This window comes from Hibiscus syriacus, unplaced genomic scaffold (genome assembly GCF_006381635.1).
Source record: "Hibiscus syriacus cultivar Baekdansim isolate YM2019G1 unplaced genomic scaffold, ASM638163v2 tig00111594_pilon, whole genome shotgun sequence".
NCBI classification, from domain to species: Eukaryota; Viridiplantae; Streptophyta; class Magnoliopsida; order Malvales; family Malvaceae; genus Hibiscus; species Hibiscus syriacus.
Genome location: NW_024063131.1, coordinates 697,044 through 717,501, shown reverse-complemented (window position 1 = coordinate 717,501; position 20,458 = coordinate 697,044). Strand labels below are relative to the sequence as shown.

Genomic DNA, 20,458 nt, shown 5'->3' with positions numbered 1-20,458 from the left:
ACTTCACAATATTTCTTGCCTTGACAATACTTTTCCAATTATATCCTCTTATACTAATTGTTTTCTGTTTCGATTAGAATTTCAGGATTAGCTCATGACATCTAGTTCTAGCTATAGCAAAACATCAACAATTCCCACCAATCCCTGAGGAGATGATAACTCTACTTACTACTATACTACTTGCATCGATTGTGTACACATGCACATATTTTGCTTGCCTTAGCATATACATTCACATGCGATCAAGTTTTTGGTTTCGTTGTCGAGGATTGGCAACTGAAGGAATTTTGATAATTCTAGCCATATAAATTTTTTATTTTATTGTCATATTTTTTTCTTTATTTTAACTCGTTTATTTTCTTATTTTTTTTGAAGGTTTTTTTCGGTGCATGACCCTGAGATATGCTGGTGAACCATTCAAACCTAAGATCGAATAGTCATTCAGACAAAGACAACGTAAACAACGTGCCAGAGATTACATAAATCGACTGCAGTATCAAACTGACAATAATATGGAAGATCAGGCAGATCTCGATGTCATGACAAATAATTTTCCCAGAAATGCTGCAAGACCACGAGCAATACTAGATCATTTAAATCTGATTCTTGATGATCTCAACCCTAGAATCGTGGCACCTAAAATACAGGCAACCCTTTTTGAACTTAAACCGGTGATGTTCAACATGCTAAACTTCATCGGTCAATTTTGTGGCTCGCCTAATGAGGATGCTAGACAACATGTCTGTGTTTTTCTTGAAGTGTGCGATTTGTTCAGACAACAAGGAGTGCATGAAGATGTGCTGAAGCTTAAATTGTTCCCCTACTCTCTACGTGATCGAGCAAGTGCTTGGCTTAGTGAAGTCCCTTCTGGATCAATGGAATCTTGGGCTAACTTATGCAAAAGTTTTCTGCTTTGCTACAACCTGCCCAATATGCGCACATAGCTCCGCAATGACATTGCAAGTTTTTGCCAAGGCGATGATGAATCTATGTATGAGTGTTGGGACAGATATAAAAGCTTACTTTGTAAGTGTACTAACCACGAATTCCATGACTAGACTCAAGTTGTGATATTTTATAACGGTGTCAATGCACCTACTCGCATGATGTTGGATGCATCCGCAAATGGCACTTTGCTCAATAAATCAGAAGAGGAAGCCTTTGATATCCTCGATCGGATAACCAATAATGACTATCAATTCTCATCTGCAAGGCTTGGAACTAGCAGGAGAATATCTTGGGTGTATGAACTTGACAGTAAGAATTCAGTTTCTGCGCAACTTTCTGCTATAACTAACATGCTAAAAAATTTGCAGCGTTCTAGTGAGGTGAAAGAAATCAAGAAAACTAACTCAACATGCATTTTTTTGCCGAGGAAATCATAATGAGTGTGAATGCCCAGCAAACTAGAAGTCTATCAATTTCATGGGCAACTTCAATAGAAGCAACAACAAGAAATCATACTCCAATACATACAATTCTAGATGGCGACAATATCCAAATTTTTTTGTGGGGTAATTGTCGAAACGATTTTTTCTTTGATATTTTTAAAACACACACATTTTTTATTTATCTTTTGGTTAATTTTTAATTAAGAAGTAATGATTTTAAAAAATCTCTCGCTTTGAAAAAGTTGAGACTCCCTTTTAAAATAAAACTTATGGTTCAAGGAGTCGCCACCAATATTTGATTAGGGTGTGATTGGGCACCCAAAAATATATTTTGTCATTTTTAATAAAAATATTAATTTTAATTAAAACGAAAAATTTACGATCTATGTACTAGAAAAATGAGTTCGAGAGTCCGTTACATGTGGGGAAGGATTAACACCCCCATAACGCCCTAAATTGGTACATAATCGATTAATTAATTGTCTTTGCAGTAAAATTTACGTGTTGAATTTAATTTAATTTAATTTATGATCCCATAAAACAACACTCTATGAATTTAAAACAAAATCTAATAATATTTAATTATTTCCTATCTAGAAAAAATGACTCTTCATACCTTGAGGCAATCAATTCTTACTCCAATCGAAATAAAGAAATATTACAATTTCATTGTAATATCCAAATGCATGAAATTAATCAAATTTAATTAAAACTTATGAATCTTTTAAGAAAGAATAAGGATATTCGATTATTTAAAGACGTCAAGATCAGACCTTAGATAAGTTCTAACGATCTTTTCTCGAAGAATTTAAATAGACGAACATTTCTTGTTCTCTCGTTCCCAATTTTTAGGGGAGATCAAATTTTAGAGTTCCACTTCGCGGTATACACTTTTAGTTTAAAATCATCGGAAGCGACTTTCTTATAAGTTAAGACAATCACCTCACAACTATTTTAAAATGAACGAATATTACCCTTAATCCAATTATTTTATATGGTTCGAGTTATGCACATGAAGATATCATATGAATTAATTAAAAAGTGTTATGTGGTCATCTAAATATTAAAGAGTACATAAAAAAACTATCATGTGAAATGACATTTTCATGCAAAAATTGTATATATCTATTTTTTGTACTATAATATAAACTATATGCTTGTAATAACATATAATACATAAATATGAATCAGATACAAAAATAGAAACATAACACCTCAAAATACAAATTTCAGCAACTAAGCATACTTATTAAAATAAGGACTATATAATAGTGAACATAAACTTTAACATCTTAACAACAAACATAATAATAATTGGGGTGGAAATATAAACATTATGCCATACTAGACACTGAGACTGCAATAAAACCAACATTATCACAAAGGACTGAATTCAAAATGAACCTAGAAACATGCATTGGACTAAAATGAAACATGAAAAAACTTAGAGGACAAATATCTAAAACAACATAAATTAAAGAAAGTAATACTTGGGACCGGAATTAAATGTACGTAAAATAGGGAGACAAAATTAGAAACATGAATACCTTGATTTAAGGACTAAAATGAATTACAATGGACAACTTGAGTGGCTCATACAATGAATAACCCATGCGTGAAATGGATGACCTAGACCTCCCAAACGATGTCATTCCAGTGAGCATATATATATAATACTTTGGGTAAAAACTAAACCCTAGCCCCATTTTGTTTTCTTTCTTCTTTCCTTCACTCAGCCGTTTCTTTCCCCCTCTCTCCCTCATCCTCCAATCTGTTTGAACCCAAATGCAAAGAAACCATGCATGGCATCCCCTCCGCAGCCTAGAGCTCCGATAAGGAGCCTAGTAGGCGTAAAAGTCACCCCGTAAACGAGCCCCAACTGAAACTCCTGAAAAACCACAACCCTAACCTGAGACTTAAACTTAACCTCTTCCCCTCTCTTCTTCTCTCGCCCTTTAAACCCTCTCTTTTCTTCATACCATCCGGCAAAGGTAGCCACCATGGCTACTACCCCAAGCGACCCCGATGAGGGGTTAAACAGACTTCAGACGAAACCCTTCTTAAAAACCCTCAAAAGCCTAGACCTAAATCTCTCAAACTGGAACCTCGTAAACCCACCAAATTGCTCAAAAACAGGATTACCCTTTACATCTTAAGGGAGTTTTGGCTCTGGGGAACGGTGACACTGCTTTTCCGACCGAGGAGGTAGGACTTTTACGCTTGGTTAGTTTCTGTGTTGGTTGGGTACCCGATTCACTCATAAAAAGGGAAAGGTCCCTTTGGGTTTTTTCCTTGCTATCTTTGTTGTTGATGAAAAGGATTTAATTTTTTAGTTTCATACTCTCTGCCTTTGCTGGTGATTTCCTCCTTATGTCGATGAAATCCCCGTTTTTATGTTGATTTTTTTTCTGTTTTTACCTGCCTCACTGGAGGTTTTTATGTGGCCAAAGGAATCTTTTTTTGTTGTTATTTTGTTTGTTGCAGGTACAATCCATGTCGGTTGCACGAATGAGACAACTGGTCCATGGAGGCTAGGGTGGTATCTAAAATGACGAATGTGGTCTCCACGCGTACAATCTAGCCATTCGGGGAGCTGAGGAGCCTTCGGCGCATTTTACAAGCCACTTGGGGACCTCCAGAGTGTTAACCGTTGGATCTTGGAACCAAATCCAACAGCCTCTACTGTGCTGCGCTAGAAACTGGTGACCTAAAACCCTAATGGTCTTCGCATTCTGGTCGTTGGATCTAATCAAATCCAATGAATGGAGTCTTCTAGCGGCGCTAGGTCTTCTAACAGAAAACCCTATTGGGTTTAGGGTTTTTTAATTGGGCAATAACACCGGGCTTGCAACGGGTTTAGGCCTGCTCCGATTTGGGTTTCTATTTGAGTCAAATGAGGGATTGTTTTGTAAATAGGGCCTGCAAAAATAAAACAATTAATTTGTATTTTATTACTTATTTATTTATACGTATATACATATATATATGATCAACGTTAAATACACTCATAATTATAATTATATGATCGCATGTATCACTAATATAGATAATTAAATAAATAGCCCATATGCAATCAAACACACATATAACTAATAACATACCTAACTAATGACAATATATATACATAAATATATATATATATATATACATATATATATATATATATATATATATATATATAGATAGATAGATAGATAGATAGTCACATGCAACCCTTGGTAATAATATCTAATAATTAATCCTAATAATATATATATACCCGAATAAAACCCGGGTGAAATCCCGGACAAAACGAACATCTATAGTAATCAAGGGAACAACAATAATAATTATGTAAGCAATTTTAACATGTCGCAACAAAGCATTTCTTAACACTCAAGTTTGCAACATCAATAGATGCCCTTGCAAGGTAATAATAAAAGTAATGCATCTTCTTCAAATTCTAACTCCCTCTAAGCTTCACTGTAGAAATTTATCGCCTCGGATAAAGATTTCATGGCTTTAAAAAAGACCTTTATACACAAACATTCATCAACAATCAAGAATCAAGGCAATCTATTGCAAAGCCAAGCAACTCTATTACAAAGCGATAGCTCATCATATAGGGCATTAGAGAACCAAGTGAGACAATTGTCACGACACTAGATTCTCGCCCACTAGGAAGTCTCCCTGTGACACTCAGGTGACTAAGCCTCATGGAAATGAGAAATGTAGTGTGCTCACATTGAGGAGTGTACATAGATTAATCTTGATGATAAGTTTATGGGAGAACAACTAGAAAATTTTAGCCAAGGCATCACACATGAAGAACCTAAGATCAAGCTGAGATTGCTGACAAACAGAACTAACTAAGGAGAAGGAAAAGAACAAGGTTCAACAAGTCATCACACTAATGGTGAAAAATTATTTGCCAAGGCAAAAGTTGCTTCACCACCTGCAGTGGATGAAGTTAGACTTCCACTACCCTTCCCTTAGTGGTTGAAGAAGCTAATGATGAATACAGTTCAGAAAGTTTTTTGATGTCCTTGATCAGCTACTATCAATTTTCCATTACTTGAAGCCATTGACCAGATGTCTTCCTATGCCAATTTTTGAAGGACATTATCCCAAAGTAGAGAAATGTGGAAATAATAGAAATTGTTGCAACAACATAGAATATTGTCTGGCAATGAGTAAACTTCCGCCGAAGCAAAAGATCCTGGCAACTTTGTTATACCATGTTCCATCGATGATAGATATGTTGGAAGAACTCTTTGTGACTTGGGGTTAGGTGTAAATCTGATGCCCAAGTCCACATTTTTAAGCATGGAATGGTAATGCTTGACTACCACTGTGATTTTACATCTAGCTGACCAGTCACACGTTCATCCCGAGAGAAGAATTGAAGATGTTATGGTTAAAGTGGACAAGTTTGTATTTCCAGTTGATTTCCTCATTATAGACTGTGAAGCCGATGAAAATGAACTTATTATTCTTGGACGTCCATTCCTAGCTACATAGCGTATTTTAATAGATTTTGAGAAGGGAGAGTTCACGATGAGGGTGGCTGATCAAAGTGTCACGATCAAAGTCTTCAATACTCTTGAATACGATGATGATTCTAAGAATGCCATTACATTGAAGATGTTGATTTATTGGATGAAACTGGAACAAAAAATTCTGGTCAAGGAAATTTTTACATCTTGACGAGTGTGATAATTTTTGCCAAGATAAAATTCTTAGGAATGAATAGTGTAAGATTTTTGGCCAAGACGATGTTTTACAATATGAGGAACACAATACTTGTTACCCAGGAGAAATCTTTCTGAACGTAGCATACAAAAATTTTCCTAGGCAAAAGTTTCTTGATTGAAGTAGATGAAGACAATTGAAGGTATAACAAGTACGGAGTCTGAGGACAATTCATTGGAGGAGGAATAGTCTAGTTTACTTCAAGCTAGACCATGTATGAGATTCGAACCCCTTGATTTCATTGAATTTATTCGTCTAAAACCTTCACTGCAACATGCACCTACCTTAGAACTTAATCGTTGTCATCACATTTGAAATACACTTATCTAGATAGACACTAGTTAAAATTTATGCTAATCTAACCCCGAGAAAGAGGAAAGTTTGTTGAATGTTTGTCACAACACAGAAAAACTCTCGGGTGGACTATGGTTGACTTAAAGGGAATCATTCCTACAATATGCATGCATAAGATCCAGTTAGAAGATAGCCATAGCAATTCTATGGAACCACAAAGGAGACTTAACATGATAATGAAAAAAGTGGTGATAAAAGAAATCATAAATGGCTTGATATTGGGGTGATCTATCCCATATCCGATAGTTCACGGGTCAATCCGGTTCAATGCGTGCAGAAGAAGGGTGGCATGATCGTGTTTAAGAATGAGAATGATGAACTTTTGACTACAAGAATCATCATGGGCTGGCAGATATGCATGGATTACAGAAAGCTCAACAATGCAGTCAAGGCAAGGCATTTTACTATTTCCTTGAAGTATATTCTGGATACAATCAGACCACCATTGCACTTGATGATCATGAGAAGACCACCTTCACTTTCCCGTATGGTACCTATGCCTTTAGGAGAATATCGTTCGAACTATATAATGCTCCAGCAACTTTTCAGATATGTATGATGTCCATTTTCTCAGATATGGTGGAGGAATTCATGGAAATATTTATGGATGACTTTTTCGTCTCGGGTGATGACTTTGACCGATGCCTCGACAATTTATCTAAAGTGCTTAAGCGATGCAAGGAGTCCAACCTTGTGCTAATTGGGAGAAATGTCACTTTATGGTGACCAAACGAATTATGTTGGGAAACAAAATTTCTCACCAAGGCATCGAAGTTGTTAAAGCCAAAGTCAAAGTAATTGAGAATTTACCTCCACCCACCAGTGTGAAGGGCATACAGAGTTTCATAGGGCATGCAAGATTCTACAGGCGGTTCATCAAATACTTTTCAAAGATTTCAAAGCCTCTGTGTCTGCTGCTTCAACAAATCACCATTCGTGTTCAATGATGAATGCCTTAACACGTTCATTGATCTGAAGAAAAAACTTGCCTCAGCACCATTGTTGTTCCACCTGATTGGGATGCCCCTTTTTAGCTGATGTTCGATGCAAGTGACTATGTTGTAAGGTAATGCTAGGGCAAAGAAAAGGTAAGATCTTCCATATTATCTATTATGCTAGCCATACCCTTAATGATGCATAACTTAATTATACCACAACTGAAAAGAATTGTTTGCCGTAGTATTTGCTTTTGATAAGTTTAGGCCATATCTTATAGGAACTAAGGTTATTGTACATACTGATCACTCTGCCTTTAAGTACTTAGTTAATAAAAAAGATGCAAAGCCTAGGCTTATTAGATGGATATTATTATTGCAAGAATTCGATTTAGAGGTAAGGTAGGAAGAGTACTGAAAACCAAGTAGCAGATCACTTGTCTAGGCTAGAGAATAAAACATTTTCCATGACATGAAGGATATTCAAGAGGATTTCCTTGACAAGAAAATTTTATTTGCCACGGCTGTGCCGTGGTACACCATCATAGTTAACTTTCTTGTTAGTGGTGTTATACCTCAAGATTTTTCTAGCCAAGGCAATAAAAAATCCAGACATGATGTACGCCACTATTACTGGGATGAACCATTCCTATTCAAGCAATGTGGCGACCAAATAATGTACAGGTGCATCCCTGAAGAAAAATATAAGGAGATCTTATTTCATTGCCATACATCCACATCTGGAGGGCACTTCGGTGGGATGAGGACTGTTGCAAGGTTCTCCAATCCGGCTTCTACTGGCCCACCTTGTTCAAGGATGCACATGACTTTTATAAGTCATGTGATTAAGTGCACTGGGAGCATATCAAAGAGAAATGAGTTGCCATGGCAAACCATTTTGGAAGTTGAGTTTTGCGATGTATGGGGGATCAATTCTATGGGACCTTTCCCATCGTCCTGTGGTGATCTATACATACTCTTGGCGGTAGATTATGTTTCCAAATGGTTTAAGCCATGGACACACCTCGTAATAACTCTAAGATCGTGTTGAAATTCTTGTACAAAAACAAATTCATGCATTTTGAAGTACCACGAGCAATTATCATCGATGAAGGTACTCACTTCAACAACAAATTAATTGCCAAGGCGCTGAAAAGATACGGGGTGCGCCATAGAATTGTTACTGCATACCATCCCCAGACTAATGTGCAGGCTGAGATTTCTAGTTGCATGATCAAACATATTCTTGAGAAAGTGGTAAACCCCAATCTCAAAGATTAGTCAAAGCTCGATGAGAAACTGTGGGCCTATGAAACAACATTCAAACACCACTAGAAATATCACCATTCAAGCTATTATATGGAAAGGTGTGCCATTTGCCCGTGGAATTGGAACACAAAGCATTTGGTCCATCAAAAAACTAAATATTGATGCGCAGCTTGCTAGAGAAAGAAGATTGTTGGAGCTGAATGAAATGGATGAATTTAGAGCTCAGGTGTCTGAAAATGCCCTCCTTTACAAGGAAAATACGAAAATATGGCATGATATAAAAGTTTTCCCAGGTAATTTTTTCCTGGACAACAAGTGTTGCTCTATAATTCACGGCTCAAGCTATTTCCAGGCAATCTAAAATCTATATGGTCAGGACTGTTCATTGTACATCAAGTCTAGAGCCACGTGCAATAGAAATAAAGAACATGGATGAGTCAATCTTTAAGATGAATGGTCAAACGACTGAAGGTATACAATGGAGCAACCATTTTGTGATAAATCGGCATCATTAATTCATGATGCCCAGGAGTTTGCCCTTCTTTCCTGAACAAATTTTGTTTCTTAGGAAACAAAAATTTGCACTATTTATATAAATAATCTATTTTATTTTATTCTACATGAGTTATTTATTTCTATTTATCTCTATTTTTGTTTTTTTTGTAGCTACGGTAGACGTGGTAGCTTAGAGATAAAGTTTATGTATGGGAGGTAGAGAAACCTTAAAGAATTGGTTTTTGGCTACATTTTTAAGAGGGAGAGATATTTTCCCTTTATTTTATTATTTTTTGTCAAATCACATATCTTTCTAATTAATACCATATCTATTTCCCTTTCACTTTTTACTGTTTAACACCCAAGAAACCACCAATTACCTATTATTTTTTCTCCAAACCACTAACTTCCTCTTTCTCCTCACCGTTCATTCTTTTTCCTCACCGTTCACTCTTTTTCAACTTCTTCTTCTTCAATCTTTCTTTTCTTCGATTTTGCACCTTTCACAAAAACCCTCTATTACTGTCTTGAGAATCCTCTGCTCTTTCCCTAAATTTGTTACATCAAACACCATGGCCTGATCCAGAAGAATCCAGGCACTTCTCTCCTCTGTCGCGGCTTCAAGATTCGAGCGCTTCCAAACCGCGAGGCTGAGGCAAAATACAAAACCCTACAGAAATGACAAGTTTATTTGGATGACGAGTTTGTCTTCCCGGAGGCTAGCGAAGAACCCTTTGGATCGAAGGTAATGGACATTGTACGGAAGCATAAATGGGAGAAATTCACGTGGCATCCAAAGGAAATGGCGCCGACAATGGTCCGAGAGGTTTACGCCCACTTAGGTGACCCATCCTAACACACTGTGATTTTAGAGGGAAATCCATCCGTTCACTCCCTCAGCGATAAACCGCTACTTCAAGCTCAGCAAGGTGGAGAATCAACATAAAAAAATTATTGCTGAGGCAGATCACGAGACGTACGATGGTGTGATGGAGGATTTGTGTTTCGGATGGGTGAAGTTTGAAGGGAATGCGCCCAACCGAAAGCTCGTGGACCGTCGACCCCTTAAGCCAGTAACCAAGCTGTGGAATCATTTTTTGAAAGGCAAGTTGATGCCTACTTCACACAAGACGATATTGTTGGTGAGGCAATTGATGTTGCTACACTCTATCATCTACGGGCACTCGATTGATGTGAGCTAAATAATTTTTGAGCATATCCATGAGTGTGAAAAGATGACATGAGGTAACATTCTTTTCCCAATTTGATAACCACTTTGTGCATAAAGACATTCCCTAAAGAGCCTTTCAGGACTTTATCAAGTCGAAGAAGGCATCACTAAAAAGAATGTACCCAAACTTATGGGTTTTGATGACAACGCTCCATAGAGGGCTCAAAGCGAGGAGAAAAAACCAGTTGACGCGATAAGAATGGAAGTCGTGGTCACATCACTAGGGAGATGCGAGAGTGGTTGGAGTGTATGGAAGGTCACATGCAGACCTTCTTCAACTATGTCAGGCTCGATATACACAAATGATACTTTCTTTAAGGAGTTGCTCCCGATTAACAATGAAGATCTGCCTCCTTTTCGAATGAAATCCTACGACAATCGGTCCCTCTAGGCGGTAATACATTTCAAGCCTTGACACAAAATGTTCCACCCAAGTCCCCCATGGATGTCACTCCTCTTGCCACGTATGTCTCCCCTATACACGAAGAAGGCCATGGCAAGATAAATGAATATCTCAGCTCCTCCCCTATTCTTCCGAGAACACTCGAGAATCCCGCCAAAATTCTTTGATGATGATGATTTCATCCCATTCCCTGACTACCTACTCCTGAGAAGTATCTGAACATCCCCCGTATCTCAATGTTGATCCAGCTCGTGACCCTGAAACAAGCCAATCTCAAGACACCCCTGCTGAGCCCACCCACATCGAGGATATGCCATCACTGGCTAGTCCCCTGAGTACGCGGCTTCGCATCAATCAAATAAATGGTCATCTTCCTAGCCATCTCCTTCTTCGCTTCCTTTAGGAGATACTGGATCTGAAAGTTCCCTCTCTCAACGCGCGTCCAGTCAAGCCTTTCCACCACAATTAGTAATTTTCTTTCATTTGCATTTGTATTAGCATTTTAGAGTAATTTTTCTTACATTCATATTCATGCATTGAAGACAATGCATCCCTCAAGTTGGGGGAGGTATGTACTCCATACTTAGTTTTTGCATTTTTATAAAAATTGGTTGAAATATTTGTGTCATGGCATGAGTTTTATTAGGATAGTTGTTTGAAAAAGTTGATGATGCCCGATGATGAAAGCAAATTTTATTGCCTATGATAGAATTATACATGACTGTTCAAGGCTAGAACCGACCTTAGGACTTGATTTTTGTGACTCTTTGAACATGATTATATGTTTTCTCTACTTAAAGTGCTTAGAAATTTTTTAGGAAATAACGTTTACACGTCATGTCATTAAATGTTTTAAAAGGCTAATAGAACTCCTTACTGTTTTGAATTGTCAGTATATGAATGAATGAAAGCATCACGAGATGACTCTACCTGAGTAGCTTGGGGTGGAAGGTATACTCCCTTTCACCTAGAGTGTGGGATGGTAGTTGTGATGAGCTGACTCTCCTGAAGTATGCTTAAAAAGTTGAAGTTATATGTTTGAATAAATAGGAGTGAAACTATGTTGATGAATAATTTGATGCCTTGGAAAAATAGAAGCATTTACTTATGAGTTTTCTAACTACGTTAAAGCATAGACTGCTATACAATCACACACACACCCCTACAAAGAGTCCTAACCTAGGAAAGGTACTTGACTTCTTGTACAGTCTACCGTATTGAGGCTAAACTTTTTGTCGAGGGCTAAAATTTTAAACCACATGATTGTCCTAATTTTTTGCTTTGCCATGGCAATTTATTTTATACTGCTTATTATCTATGCTTGAGGATAAGCAATAGCTTAAGTTTGGGGGTTGATAACTCCGTAAAAAGACTATTTTTCTCTTTTACTTAAGTAATTGTGTGTCTAAAAGTCATTGTCATAGCATTTAGTTGCATTTAGGTCATATTTGCATGTGGTGGATAAGTTTTGCCTATGCAGATTTACTTGGCTTAATTGATACTGTTGAGGAGAAAGGTTCTTTGTTGGCTGTGTTGATGCAAGAAAAAACTAATGAAGACTTTATTTTCCAAGAAAAACTATTTCCCAGGGCTAGAGGAACATAAGAAGATGGCAGTGAGCAACAATTTTTCTTGCGAAGGCAAGATTTATTACAGATCTGACATGGCTCAACAACTGCTGACGTCATTTCCTAGCTTTATCCTCAAGTGCAATCACACCCTCATCAAGGAATTGACCACTTTCAGCTGCTATGCCATTCGTAAATGGGTAAGTGAGGGTATTAGGGAATTTCTAAGGATATAAAACCCTAAAAATTCCCACTATAAATACTCATTATAGCCACCAAAAAGAGAGACAATCAAGGAGAGGATTACCCTAGGTTTGTAGTATTATTTTCCACTGTTCCTCCACTCGACCTTCCTTGGTGCCCTCCATAGCCGGGCCTCATCAGAGTAGTGGTCAGGCCCTCGAGAATGGCTGGTTGCTGGAGCAGGCGTGCTAGTGGTCAGAATGTCACAGCAGAGCTATGTTTAGGAGTATTTCTTTCTTTGTTCTTAATTTTCAATTCGCTTAAAAGGCTTGTATTGTATGTTTAACTTTTGGATGATATATTTGCCACACCATGATGCTTTACTTGGTGTTGGTTATTGTTTTGATGAAACATTATTTGGATGTTAATGAATTATGAAGTTTGCTTATGCTTAATGTATTTTTGTTCATTTTTTTAATATTTTTTCTTGACACTGTAAGAGTTATTGAGAGATTGCCTGGTGCCTCGACAAAACATTCCTAGACTTTGTAAGAGTTTTCGAGAGATTACCATTTTTTAGGAATAGATGCCTAATATCGAGAGAGTTAGTGGATATCTACGTGAAAATGGAACTAATTCGGGATGGTGAGGTTCTAATCTGCCTTAAAGATAAGGAGAGGGTTTCATTCGACTAAAAGGGGTAACTACTTGAGTAGGATAGACAATGACTACAGTTTACGCTGAGGATTATTACCACATCAACAGTTTGACAAACCAAGGGTTGTAGTTCACGCCGAGTAGTATGCTGTAGCAACCGTTCTTGAATACTCTAGTAATCATGTCGGGCAACCTAAGCATAGCACACTAAGTCATTCTAGACATATATTAACTTCTCGCCATAGCAAAACCAACCTAAGTTCTCCGTAGGAAGTCTTGTGTGAGTTTTTCTGAATATATTGAACTCAACACTTTGCTTGCCTTGACAATTTTTATTTGTTTACTTTTGCAAATTCCTTGCCTCGACCAAACTTTCTGCACACCATACTTCACATATTTATTTCCTTGATAGTACTTTTCTATTTATATCCTGATCTAATTGTTTTTCGACAAGAATTTCAGTACTAGCTCGTGCACATCAGTAACTCTACTTGACTATTTACTTGCATTGATGTACACTTGCATAGATTTGCTTGCCTTAGCATATACAATCACAAGCAATCAGACTCCTTAATGAATTGGCTTAAATGTGAACATCGAAGATGATATTTGGCTTGGTGTGAGCGAATACAATAATCCTATCTAACTTTGATAAACTGCTTTCTTCTAAACCAAGTCACTGGATTCTTGATGTAATTCTTGATCAAACTCCACAGTTGTAAGCTTTAAATTCTACTCTAAAGGTCAGAGCAAGCTTTGCACCTCCCAATCTAGCATCTTCAATATTTTTCTATGAATCCTCTGATTATCAAAATTCCTTCTTTGTCCTCAAATATCAAAACCAAGAAAATACTTCAAATTTTCCATGTCCTTCATCTTGAAATTTTATCCAAAACTGCTTCAACTCAATGACTAAATCTTCACTATTCCCAATGATTAACAAGTCACCACATATATAACATCACGACCAATCAACCCCCTTTTGGTGAACATGAATAATCAAATACTTTGTTGAAAACCAACATAAATCAGCCTTAGTCACTTCAAATTCCAATGCCAGAAGCTTGTCAGGCTAGATATGGATTTCTGCAGCAAAAAAGCTAGAGCCTCCCCCTGGTTGCTGAACCCTTTAGGTAATTCCATGTATACTTCCTCCAAAACATCTTGCAAGAAGACATTGTATACATCCATCTGGTAGAGTGGCCAGTCAAACATTACAGTAAGAGCCAATAAGGTTCTTACAGTAACCATCTTAACAACCGGAGAAAAAATTTCAGTATAATCAACATCCTCCTGTTGACTATACTCTTTAGCAACTAACCTTGCTTTACACCTCTCAACTGCACCAGAGGCTTTACTTCACCTTATAGACCCACTTGCAGCAGATGGGAATTTTCCAGATGGCAATGGCACTATAGTCCATGTCTAATTAGATTCAAGGGCCCATATTTCTTGCATGGATTGAACCCACATAGGATGTTTTATTGCTTGAGAAAAGGTTTAGGTTCCTCAATTTTTAGAAGTAGCAGATAAGAAAGATTGAGTGTGAGCAGGTAAATGACTATAGAATAAAACTAGTAATAGGGTATTTATTGGAGGATGCAGGAGATTGATAAGCACAAACATAATCATGAAGCCAAATGTGGTTGTTTAGACACTCTGGTGGACTTCTTAGAGAGACCCGGAACAGAAGACATTTGTTCTGAAACAACATGATTAAAAGATTGAGTAACAGAAGACAAATTGGGAGTAGATTGTGAGGAAGACTGATCAGAAAAATCTTGAGGTGAACACTGACTAGGAACTGACAGTGGAGAAGAACCAGCCTCAAGTGTAGAAAATAGGACGACAGGAAGTCTGAACTAAGAAATTAGTATCAAGAACAGTGGATTCACTAAGGAAAAAAACTAGTATTCTTATTTTGTAGAAACTTAAAAGGAAAAAGGACTCATGAAAGACAACGTCCTATTCACAAAAAAAACTCTTGGTGTGAAAAAACTCTTGGTGTGAAGATTGAAAAGAATATACCCTTTTTTAGTGGTGGAGTAACCCGTGGAAACAATTAAAAATAATTCCTCTGTATTCGTCTGTCTGATAAAAATATACAAAGAGTTAATATATATACAATTCCTATACACAGTAACAAAGGTAACTACCTATAACTGCATGAAACTACCACTAACAACTGACAACTAAATATAAACAAATTACAAACGGTATGGCTACACATTATTTCTACAAGATCCATGTGGTGCGCTTTAAAGCAAAACGATTTTCTCATCGGATAGCAAAACACTCTTGAGAACACGTAAGTGGGGCTGATTTGGTTCTCTAAGCTTCGAGTCAAAAGGGTGGGGTCCGAGTAAAGAGTCCTCGCAAGCTCACTGCTTGACAACCCGATGGACCGGAAAAACTTGAGCTTTGACAGAAGGGTGTTGTCGGGATAGGCTAAAAGAAGCAGCGGGCGTTTTCTGATGAGGTTTGAGATTTGGGTTTTGGAAAGCCGTAGTTTCTCAACAGAGCTAAGACCAAATCGGGTTTTCGAGGGACTGGAACTGTACCTGGTCGGAAACTGCAATGGCGGATTCAAGGGAAAGACCGCATGAATTTACGAGGTAAGTGACGGGGAAAGGGTGTTGCTTGCAAGTGGTTTTGGGTTTGATAGAGACGAGTGTTGGCTTTAGTTGGGCAAGGGTGCCTTTGAGTTGAGCTGGCTCTCTCGAGAGGAAAGGTGCGGAGTAGATTGATAGATAGTGCAGCCTCAGGGTTTGGAAATTCTGGTTTACAGCCATTGTAGTAGGTTTTGAGGGCGTTTTTCCCGAAATATAACCTTATCAGGCACCCTTCAGACTATTTTTTTCGATCTAACATCCTTTGCAGTATGGCGCGCCCCCTGCAGCGTGCTTTACGCTGATCTGGCGCCACGTGGGGTAAGACGCACCCCCTGTAGCGCGCTTTATGTTGACATGGACACACGTGTCTAAAGCGCGGCCCCTGGGGCGCGCCTTACACCACGCAAGGCTATAGCACGGGGAGAGGCCGTGCTTTTCAATTATCACATGCTCAATTATCAGACATGCATAATGCAAGGCGCGGTGCAGGGACCGCGCCTTGCATAATTTACCCCCTCTCGGCTTAAAGCATCTTCTCTCGGATATAAATAACCCTCTCCCCGTAAACTCTCTAATAATTCCCTCTCAACCGAGAAATTAATACACAATCCTTTTAACTAGTAAATAACACCTGACAATCCTCTTATATTTGATTCAGAAGTTCGTTCAATCTTTCTTATAAGGTAATTTTATTATACTATTTTTTATTATACTTATTGTTTATTATGATTATTTGAAAATTATAGTAATTTTTTTCAATTAATTTCTGTGTCAGTTCAAGGGGAAAGTGGGAGCAAACGTCGAAATATTTTTGCGGTGCAGGTAATAATATAAAATTATATTATTTAAATTATTACGTTTATGTATAAAAATTTTATTGTGTTATATTTTTGTTCATATATTATTTAATCAGGTTTATTTCAGTTGTTTTTTACAGATATAATATTGTCGCACTTTTAAACTCTAAGAATGGCGCGACTTTCAGCTATTGTTTATTATGATGGAGAAATTCGAGAAGATGAAACCTGCGTTGTTTTCGTATCAAATGAGCGTGTTAAAATATCATTAAAGAGAAACATAACTCTTGAGGAGCTGATAACGAAGATTTCGAGGAAGGTTCATGTTGGAAGTAGTAAAAGAATGTCGTCGTTGCAGTACAAATTTCCAACATCATTGTTTCCATTAACTTATACAGCGTTCGAACTATCGAACAATGATGAAATTGAAATGATGGCTGATTTTCAAAGTAGTTATTCAGACGGCGATATTGAGATGTATGCAAAGTTTGTTCAAGTGTGTGCTGTTCGGGGTCAGTCATTAAGCTCCCACTATAGGCTGGCTGAACAGTTTGATCAAGTTGACAACCCAACTACAGTAATGTGTAATGATTTTAACGCCATAATGGGAAATCCTTATCATGGTGTCGTCACATCAACTTCAATGGGGAGACATCCATCCGTAACTCCTTACGATATGTACCGAGGTGGGTACACGAACAATCCGTATGGAAACATCGCGTCTAGTTCAAGGGGAAGGCATTCATCTGCAAATTTCTTTGACCTTATTATGGAGACACCATCAACGCAACAATCTGTGTAGTTTCCATTTGACACGATGGCTTCAAGCTCCAGGGGGAGGCATTCCACTGCGAGCTTTTTCGATCTCAATGTCGATATGCCTTCTAGTTCAAGGGGAAGACGTGCAAGTAGTAGGTTCTTTGACCCAAATGTGGAGAGCATGAAGGAACCATCATCTCCACCAAAAGAACCACTTCGTGAGCCTGGTGCGGATGGTGTTGAGACTGAACTATTCATTCACCCAGAATCACTGCAATTCAACTCCGATGATGATAATAATGTAGATGAAGTTCCATTAAATGTGGCACAAACTGACCCTTCAGCACACATGTATGAAGCTGATTATAGTGCAATGTATGAGCCAGAATTTGTGGATATACCTCATCTCGTTAATTATGGATATTACTCATCAATAAATAATGGTGAGTTATCTTTAGGCATGGAGTTTTCAAGAAAAGAAGAAGTGATGATGGCTATAAAAAAATTACAATATCCGTAATTATGTTCAATCGAGAGTCGACCGCTCCACGACAGAAAAATATTTATGATACTGTGCCTGACGCAAAAACGGATGCAATTAGATGGTTCGCGTATCGAAGAGGAAGAGGAAAAACAACAGATGGGAACTAACAGTATACAACGGTCCTCACACATATTGTGCTGGACGGGTCAACCAAGATCATCCCAACCTGGACTCTGAAGTGATATGCCAAGCCATCATGCCCATGGTAAAAGAAAGCTCTCATATAGTTGTTGTTGTGTTGATTTCAGCTATACAATCGTAGTATGGGTACACTGTCTCCTATAAAAAATCTTAGTTGGCAAAACAAAATGCCATTTTCAAACTTCATGGCGAATGGGATGCATCTTACAACGAACTTCCAGGCTGGTTTAGGCTGGTGCGGAGGTTGAATCCTAGGACAATTGTGAACTTTGAAACCTCCTATGCATACCATAATGATCGAGTTCTTCGCGATTGATGCCAATTCTACCGGGTTTTTTGTACTTACCCACAGTGCATTAATGCTATCAAATATTGCAAGCCTGTGGTCCAGATCGACAGGTCTTTCTTGTATGGAAAATACAAGCAAGTTTTATTATTGGCAGTTGTCCAATATGACAATCGCAACATTCTTCCATTTGCTTTTTCTCTTGTTGAAGGAGAAGATACAGATTCTTGGGCTTTTTTCCTCCGAAAATTACATGCACATGTTATCACGAGGGAAAAATTGTGTCATTTCAGATCGCAGAGCTGGGATCAAAGCATCAATAGAGTCTTTGGGTCCAATGTGGCAACCACCCTTTGTCCAACATAGGTATTGTCTCCGACACATTACTGCGAACTACCATGGAAGGTACAAGAAGAATGATGAACGTCAATTAATTGTACGCATGAGTAAGTGAAACTGATGTGGTTTATTTTCTTTCGATTATTTTAATTTTGCAAAGAAAGTAAGTTAGTAAGTTATACATTTTTTGATCAGGTTACGAACTACTTCCTTAAACGTTTGAAGCAATGCTTCAAGATTTGCGGGCGAAAAATGAGGAAGGATACAATTACATCAGCCTCATCGATAAAGAAACGTGGATGAACACATATGATGGTGGATATCGATATGGACACATGACGACCAACTTGGCTAAGGCAATCAATTCAACCTTAAAGGGTGCACGTTACTTACCTGTAGCGGCTTTCGTAAAAACTACATATTTTTGTTTGGGGGCACTTTTTGTGAAGCTCGGGGGACAAGCTCAAACCTGGATGCAAGGCGGTCATGTCTATCACCCTAGATTAGTTACAGATCTACAAAAAAAATTGCTGCATCAAATGGAATGTCTGTAACAAGCTTCTCTAGAAGACATGGAATGTTTCGTGTCACAGAGTTGTCGCGACCTCTTCAAGGGATTGAAGCTGTGTCGTTAAGAGTAAATCTACGAGACAGAACGTGCGATTGCGGATTTTTTCAACCTCTGAAGTATCCATGCTCTCATGTGATAGTAGCTTGCTCGCATACACGTCAATACTATAACTATTTTGTGGATCACATATACATACTATCTGAAGTTTTTAAGGTATACGAATTTGAGTTCCCCCTATAGGTAATGACAAAGACCCTGATGAGGTTCAGGATTAGCTTCTAATTGTACCAAATCCAACTTTATTGAGGGAGCGTGGTCATCCAAAATCCAATCGAATTCATTGTGATATGGATATTCGAGAAAGATCTAGACAAGACAGAAGATGTGGGCATTGTAGAAACCCATGACATACTAGAAAAACATGTCCACTTCTGCTGTCATCAAGTAACAATTGATGAAGAATTGATGTAGTTGTTTATCAAATAAGAATTCTTGTACTTTAATTTGCATTTACTTCAAGTTAATGTAATTCGATAACCGCTGATAAAGATTAAAAAACGATACCAGAATATGAGATTGGACGTTGGCATTATATGTGATTATAATAAAAGAGATAATAAGTGACAAACTGAAGAAAGTTATCGAACATAATTATTAAATTTTATCAAACTAATAACAATTTGGTATTTGAATATAATTTTAAATACAACAAACTTACAATAAGTATTAAATGGTAAATGATAAACAAATTACAATAACTGATATTAAATGGTAATAAACAAAATTAACCAAAATACATTAACAAAAAGTTCAACAAAATAAATTAAAATAAATCCAACCAAATTAATGAATAATGTAAGTATTAAATGATAAATAATAATTACAATAAAAAAGTTCAATAAACAACTAAATACAAATATAATAAAAAAACAAAATCTATCGATGCATGCGACGTGAATGTGTTCCGCAGGGCGGTGGCTGTCGGGGTCGAGGAGGATTTTTACGTATCATTGGTTATGACTCCTCGCTGTCATCATCGACATCGTCATCATCGTCGTGAGCAGCTACATTAGGTTGATGAGGAGCTGATGACGATGAAGCACCTCCATAGAATAAGGATCCTGGAGGTGTATGACTGACTATCCCACCGGCTTGTGAAAACTGGGAAAACTCATAAAACCCAGACATCGTT

The 20,458-nt window shown here is 37.6% G+C and overlaps 1 pseudogene; it reads right to left on the bottom strand.

Annotated features, from left to right (window-relative positions):
- LOC120165736 overlaps positions 1-16,009 on the bottom strand; it is a 31,252-nt pseudogene extending 15,243 nt beyond the window's left edge.
- Between the last annotated feature and the right edge of the window lie 4,449 nt (positions 16,010-20,458).